The sequence below is a fragment of the Ictidomys tridecemlineatus genome, chromosome 6, assembly GCF_052094955.1.
Source record: "Ictidomys tridecemlineatus isolate mIctTri1 chromosome 6, mIctTri1.hap1, whole genome shotgun sequence".
Lineage (NCBI taxonomy): Eukaryota > Metazoa > Chordata > Mammalia > Rodentia > Sciuridae > Ictidomys > Ictidomys tridecemlineatus.
Window position 1 is genome coordinate 117,441,263 of NC_135482.1, and position 8,091 is coordinate 117,449,353.

At 34.3% G+C, this 8,091-nt stretch overlaps 1 long non-coding RNA gene across 1 annotated transcript; it reads left to right on the forward strand.

Moving 5' to 3' along the window:
- Nucleotides 1-2,003: 2,003 nt before the first annotated feature.
- Nucleotides 2,004-7,488, forward strand: LOC144365000 (uncharacterized). Its single transcript, XR_013423253.1, has 3 exons — nt 2,004-2,316; nt 4,671-4,717; nt 5,792-7,488. It is a non-coding gene; the product is annotated as an uncharacterized LOC144365000 (long non-coding RNA).
- Nucleotides 7,489-8,091: the final 603 nt, after the last annotated feature.

Consider the following 8,091-nt stretch of genomic DNA (forward strand, 5'->3'; position numbering starts at 1 on the left):
GTGGCATTTTTAAATATCTAATTTTCCCATCATTGTAAAAACTAACTTCATCTTTCAGAAAAAATGACTCTATAAGAGAACCATTCAATATTTAAGGGTAGTTGTATTAAATAAGAAAATTAGCGGGAAACAAAAAAAAATGTGAAGTCAGAGTATACCATTCTCCTGATTTTTTTTCAATTATTAAATGATTTTATACTTTTTTATTTTTCACATTACTGATGCTAATATGAGAATGATTCATGGCTGAGGTCCTACTTCAGTGGTAGTTTGTGTAGCCTTTGCAAGGCCCTGGGTTCCAACCCCAAAGAACAGGAAAAAAAAAAAAAAGCAATTGACTTTGATGATAAAACTCCACCATCTTTTGTCCACATGTTTAAAATTGCTCTCTGAGTTATTGATTCTAAATTAAAGTAATAAAATATACAAATAATTATTTGGGTAATAATTATTTTTAAAATATGTCATTTAAAGCTGGAGTACCTAGCACAAGTGAGGCACAGGGTTCAATCCTCAGCACCATATAAAATTACAATAAAGATATTGTGTTCATCTACTATAAAAATATTTTTAAATATGTTCTTTCAATTTCCTTTAGACATTTGATAGAGCTTCAAATGAAAATAATAAGGTTTCATTAATGAAGTTGATGCAATTCAGAATTGAAAAGCTAGAATCTCAAGTGTCTGAAATCAAAAATGAAATTTCTGATAAAACACCAAGGTAAGAATATAATGAACTCTGTGTAGAAGAACACAAAATCCAGAAGTATGTCCACATGTATACCAACAGAAAATAGCTTAATCTCCTTAATTTGTCTCCAATGCATAACTTTAGTGAGAAAGGAAAATGAGATTAGTAGGATGCAAAATCTAATCAGACAATACAATTTTCAGAAGCAATTTTATTAAATGAACTTACTTTTGAAATATTGGTCCAGGAAGTTTATATCCCTCACACTTTTTTCTGTCTGTATGGTTTTCTCTCCTATTTTCTATTTCTACCAGACTTTCACCTCAGCACTTTTGAAGCTTTATCATTCAGACAGTTACATTGTGATCAAATTACTTACAGGCCTTTTTTTACATAGAATAGTAAAAATTTAATTATTGGTTGAAAGTGTTCAACTTAAATCCTAAGTATACTGGATTGCTAGTTCTACTGTCTTAGCACATTCTGATACTCAGTAAATTAACCATTTGATTTTACCCCAGATGTTACCTAGAGACAAAATGACCTTTGCAGTGTTTCCTCTCTACATAAGGTCTACTTTTGATACAGGGAGAGAATACCACAGGGCTCAAAGGAAGTTTACTTTGCAATGTGGTTAAAAATAATTCCATGGTCAGTGTTGGGGGTATTAAAATGAGAATTGGCAGGTCCCACCTCTGATATCTCAGTAACAAAATTATGAGCTGATTGCCTTGAATTCTTAATCATCAACTCAGCTATCTTGTTTTGCCCCTGTGGTTGTTGCTGTGAAATATTTCTCAGTGCCCAATGCTTGATTTCTCCAGGTGATAGTTAGAATATGTAGATGGTGAGAGCAAATGCTTGAAAATATCTTTAAGGGATGGTTTTTCAATTCTTAAGTTGGTCTAATAATACAAGTATTTCTAGTTTAGCTTCACTCTTATTTTCGAGTTGTATATGTTTAAGGAGTACATGATGCTTTAATACAATTTAGCAGAGTGAAATGTCTTTGTAGTCAAATAAACTAAGGTATCCATCATCTCACACGGTTACTGTTTAAATACCAGTATTTCTAATGGTGTCCTCAAGAAACCCTGAAAGAGAGCCTTTCAAGAAGGCAGAAGTGTTACCCTTTAAGTCACACATCTCTGCCTGCCATTACTCTCCACATGTATTGTTTGAATTTCTTGTTAGGAGGCCCCAAGAAATATGGATATATCTTCAGAACTCTTTAAAACCTATAATTATATGCCCTACTCTATTTTGATAAATTTCAATGTTAAGATTCTTTTCACTGAGAAATTCTATCTATTCCTAAGGTATTTTTTTAATGCAAGTGGTTTTAGAGGAAAAAAAAGAAAGAAATACCAAGAATTTGCCTTTTGAAATCCTCACAGAATCAGTAAGAGGCTTCCAGAGGTTAGTAGCAGATTCCCAGTGAAAACACGGAGAGGTTGTTTACCCTGTGCTCACTGTGGGAGGCCAGTCCCAGGGTGTCCTTGTGTCAGACTTAAAAGGGACAACTGGGTATACAACAGAAGTTTTAACCTGGGAGGAAACATAGCAGGTGCTACTTCCAACCCACAGCCTTCATGTCAAACCCTTGAGGACTATCTGGCTGAGGTGAGTTATGCTTTGTTTATCTTCTGGGTTTCAGATTGAAATACTGAGTTGTTTAGTTGACTTATGAATATTAACTGAAGGTCATGATAATCTATAACTATAATGAATTACAAACAGATTTTCAATTTTTATAAAGTATCTGGAGGTCTTATTTTTAAAAGACACTTGTTAACTTTATTCAAGTTAAATGATATTTTTAACTGTCCTTTAACTTAAAGTAGATTTTTTGATTAAATTGAATATTTGAAATGAATTAACCTTTGTTTGGAGCTCTGAAGGAGTTTTCATGATCTTCTTAACTCACAGAAAAATAGTGCATGAAGGTCTATGTTAAATCAGACCTCAATCTCTGTTTTCCTTTGCCTTTGCATTCTAGTGAAATCAAGAGAAGAGCAAATCTAAGATTTAAAAAAATCCATGTAGTAAAAGGTGCTGAAATGGGGAACAAATTACATAACTTTTAGTATGTAATTTTAAGATCCTAGCTAGCTGATATTTTTTTGTCCATCAGCTTGTTGGCTTACAAGCATATTTTTCTGAAAAAAAAAAAAAAACCTGAAAAGCCCAGGATTGAAGTCTCTCTCAACCATGAAATTGGAACATTATGCACCAAAAAAAAATTGTAAAATATTTCTGTAAATTGTTAAAGATGATATAAATACAAGATGTCTCATTCGTTCATACCAGAAAATATCAGGCAGTGTATCATTTAATAAGACATTGATGAATGAATGTGTAAATGGAGACACAATGCAAAGGAATATTTTGGGGGGAGGGGAACATTTTCCATTAATTTTCCTGGGAGAAAGACATGTTTATTTTTTGGTGCTTAACAATAGGTTGAAGAATACTTGAAAGTTACTCTAGTACTTCCTCTAGATATCCTTGCAGAGCATTAGTTTGCCAATGCAGGCAGACTTTAACAGGAGTAAAAAAGCACTGTTCTATCAAGATGCAAAGTCAGGTCTCTGTCAACCCTGCAGAATGCCTTCAATGGGGAAGGGAGGAGAGGGAAAGGAAAGATACTTAGGAAGAAGGTTGATCAAATTATTTTATCTGCATGGTTTACTATGTCATTATACATTCCACTAATATCTATGACTATAATTCACCCAAAGTCAGTATTCAAGTCATTTCATTTTGAAAATGAGAAGACAAGCCTGAGAACCATGTCAGTCCAATTACTTACCTTCACATTTAAACTGTATAAGGCTTTAGACATCACAGTATTTTTATCACCTCAAAGTACTTAGTATGTTCAGTATTCTCTTACTTTTTGAACCTTGTTTGAGGAATCAGTAAGAGAATAGAATGTTTTTATGAAGAACAGTCTAGATGGGGTACAGTTTGAAGCTTTTCTACATGTTTGTAAACATATAAGTGTAATTAGCAAAATGTTTCAAAAACTTTGGTCCCAAATCCAGGGAAGAAATCAGTTACAGTTAAACAGCTACATATTGTTTACAAATCTGGAAAGTCACAAATCAAAGAAACATAAGTTTAAACTGGCTCTAAGTAATATTTATACTGCATGTGCTGTTTGTGTGTGTGTGAGTGTGTGTGTGTGTGTGTGTGTGTGTATAGTGATTGAACTCAGGGATGCTCTACCCCACCCCCAGCAACATTCCTACTCCTTTATAATTTTTGTTTTGTGGCTGGCCTCAAACTTGCCATCCTCCTGCTTCAGCCTCCTGGGTCACTGGGAATTACAGGCATGTGCCATATAGCACGTGGCATTATTCTGTCTCTCAATAGAATTTTCTGGAATCTTTGTGTACCATGTTAATAAAAGATGTTTAGTCATATTCCACATAACAATATTTTGAAACTTTGACCAGATTTTCACATGAGGCTATGATAATACCTCTTTCTTCACATATGTATTTAATTTAATGGGCTGAAAATTTGATAGCACTGAGAGGATGTTAAAAGTTTAATTTTCTGAAAGTAGATAATGGAAAATTTATTTTAAGGAAAATGACATTGAAGTGAAAAATTTGATAAGAAGTTTCTAAAGGGCAGAGTTTTGCTAAGAATCACACTCTATTGCCATCTAAAAATAGGAGTCGAATTGTTGCCCTTTAGTTAGCTAAAGCAGCACCATCTGAAATGACTTACATTTAATAGACCAGTGTGGACTCGGAAGTTTAACAGCATTGTACATACATATTCTCTATATAAACTTAAGATAAGTGGACTTTTATTTTGTTTGTGTGATTATTTTAAGCCATCTACAACTTAGTTCTAGTCCCTTAAAGTTCTTTTGAAAAAGCTACATTTTCTAAGTAATGTATCACATTCATGATAATCTCTGTTTAAACTAAGCAATGTAAATAATAATTGCCTTATTTCAGATGAATGAGAAGTTGGCCAGAGGCCTTATCTAGAAAAGCTAATGCAGGTATGTTGCCAAACTATGGTTGAATTTGGATTTATTAGTGGATTTCTGAAAAACAAAATACACAGCAGATGGCATGGCTTTCCTTGGATTGGTGAATAAATTTCTATGTGAATTCAATTGTTTTTCTTAAAAACAAACATCAAATGAAAATTTTGGAAGAAAAATACCAATGAAGAATAAACTCATTTATCATTTACTCACATTCATGGCCTGTAAGGCTCAGACTCTCTGTACATACCTTTTTCTGGATTGACTTTCTTTTTCACTTCTGCCACCACTATGAAAACAAAGGCATCACCCACTTCTATCTGGTTGTGGCCAAAACCCAGACTCATCTAGGAACACTTTGGTCAAGCATTTCAAATGCCCTGACATTGACTCTGTCATTGGTTTTTCTCTCAAGAAAAGTTCCAGCTTCCCTAGCAAGGAATTCAGATATCCAAACCAATTGAATGCTCCTCAGGTCCTTCAGCTTATCTCTTGCACACACCCTACTCTGCCCCTCTGCTCTAGCTTCAAGTCATGCTGTGATACTTGTATTCCTCACCTCTCACTCTTTGCAGGCACCTCTTCTCTCTCTCTGTCATACTTCTTTTTTATCCTTCAGGTATCACCTCAACCCAAAAACTATTGACCTAAAATGGGGACAGAAGTCACTTCTGTGTTCCAATAGTGCCCTTGTTTTATACCTCTTATAGCACCCACCACTCTAAGGAAGTATCCTGTCCTTGTGTTTTTAAACTTAGGGGGTCTGATTGGTGACAAGATGAAGATGATGATGGCTTTCTTCATCTCCATCTTGTCACACAGAGCTTGCCAAATGCTTTAACATAAGGCTGTTGAATTCCTGAATGCAGGGTGGAAAACCTAAAGTCTGATCCTCCTCCACATTGATAATTCAGTGTGCAACTCTGGGCAAATTATATTTCAGAGTTACCTTGTTGTCATGCACACATGGTTTTCACTATATTAACATGGAACAGTTATTAAGTTTTTGTTTACTAATTCTTGCTTAGTTAACTATGAAGTGTTTTAGATGAAGAATATAATTATTTTTCTTTCCACTTGCTACAGAATTTGTTCTTGACCCACTAGAACTTCTGCCTTATGATCTACTGATAAGCCAAGAAAAGATCTACCTTGGGAAGCATCACAGGAATACACAGAAGTTTTAAGGGGAAAATATTAAGGAAAATATGTTTGTCACATAGATATGTGAGGGAATGATAGAATATTTGAAATTTCTTTGCATGTATCACTAAATTCGAAGTACAAGTGTGAACTAGTATCTCAGATATTAATGTCATCAAACTGTCTAAATGCCAGATATTTAAAAGGCACTTAAACAATCAAGGGATCAATATTACCTCCATGTATCTAAATATAATATTAATGATAAATTCTTTGTATGATACAAATTGTATCACCACATATGGACCTAGAGTTTTAGACAGACAGCATTTTGGTGGGCCAGTACTACTTTAAAGTATTACAATTATTATACTGTCATCAAACTTACATACTTTTAATGGTTTATGCATTAACATATATCCCTTTCCTGGTGATAAACAAAATGCGCTTAGGGGTTTTTACATTTTCTCTTTGTTCATTTATACAATTTTGATGTTTTGTAAATACGATTAATATTCAAGAAAAGTTCCAGGCTCTAGTATAAGAAACATTTCCACTCTGAACCATTTGGAATTAAATTGCTGACATACACCACCATTCATGATTACTTTAGTATTTCCTACAATCCAGAATATGCTACAAAAATACAATACAGCTTTCGTAAATGATACATTAATACTAATACATTCTATTATAATATATTCTACCATCATCAGATTCTTTCCAGTTTTGCTACTTTCCTAATAATGTGCTTCATAACAACTGTATACCATGCAGATTCATGAAATGTACCCAATTGTCGCATTTTGTTGACTCCTTCAAGTCAAACATTCCTCAGTCTCTTCCTTGACCTTCATGATTGTGAATCTGATAAGGAAGAATGCTCATATAATGTGCCTCAGATATACTCTTCTGTATTTTTATGTCTGGAACCAGATTACATGTTATTTGGCAAGAGTACTGTAGAAATGCTTCTGTGACTTTCTCTTTGAAGCCCATTACTGATGATGTTAGCATTGATCACTAAAGGTGGTGCCTTTGGGGTTTCTGTTCTGTAATGTTGCCTTTACTCTTTGTAGTTATTTAGCATTTTATATGAAGATAATTTGAGACTGTTACATATATCCCTATGCCTCATCCAACTTTCCCTTTATTCAATTAATAGTATCTATATAGATCTATGGCTTATTTTATTGAGTGTAATGTTACTTATTGATTTTAAAATTTTATGTTTCTCTTAGAAATATTCTATTCTGATAATTTCTAACTTCTTAGATGTTTTGTAATGTTAGTACAAAGAATTCCTAGAAAACATTCCTAAAATGTTAACATTTTACTAGCTTTGCTTTAACCCGTGTCCTCTTGTCTTTCTAGATAAATATAAGTATATAACAAAGATAATTTTCTCTCAACCATTTGTGAATTGGATACATGATACCTCTTTATGACAAAATGCTTGTATTTCCTAAAAACAAAATTACCTTATGTAACTATAGCATTAAGACCAAAATCAAAAACATCAAATTGTGTTAAATGCTAATATGTAATCTACAAAACTTATTCATAATTTGCTAATTATTTCAACAATGCCCTTTATAACCAAAATAAAACCTAGCTTGGGGCTGTTTTTAAATCCATAATTCATTGTGTCCAGTGGTCCTGTTTCTTTAGTCTCCTCTAGTCTGGGACAGTTCCTGAGTCTTGCTGTGCTTCTAACTTGTTGCTGACATTTAAGTTGTTGAATGGTACATGTCAGTTTTGTAGCTTTGTCTTCAGTTTGGGATCAGGTGATGTTGCCTCATGACTGGGTGCAGGATGTGCCATTGGCAGGAAAGTCATGTATACGATACTGAGTTCTTCCAATGCAGTAGATTTCAGCTGCCCTGACAGACACTCCTGGCTTGACATGGAGGAAGTCCACAGACTAAGAATTGGGTGGACAGCCTCTAGGAAGGGCAGGCTTTCCCTAAGACCTAGAGTTAACCTCCAGCCAAGAGTGAGCAAAACTGGGGGCCTCAGGCACACAGATATGAAGTGTATATTATTACTTGATTCCATGCCTGGCTGCTACTGACTTTGATTCTCTTGATAAGCGGTATCTGCCAGGGGATAGTGGTAGAGTGCTCAGTGGGAGAGTGCTCACTTAGCATTAATGAAGCCTGGGGTTCAACCCCAGCACTGCAAAACAAAAACAGACACACTATTGACAAAAACAGGCTATTAGTTGTATTTTTGTTCTGGGT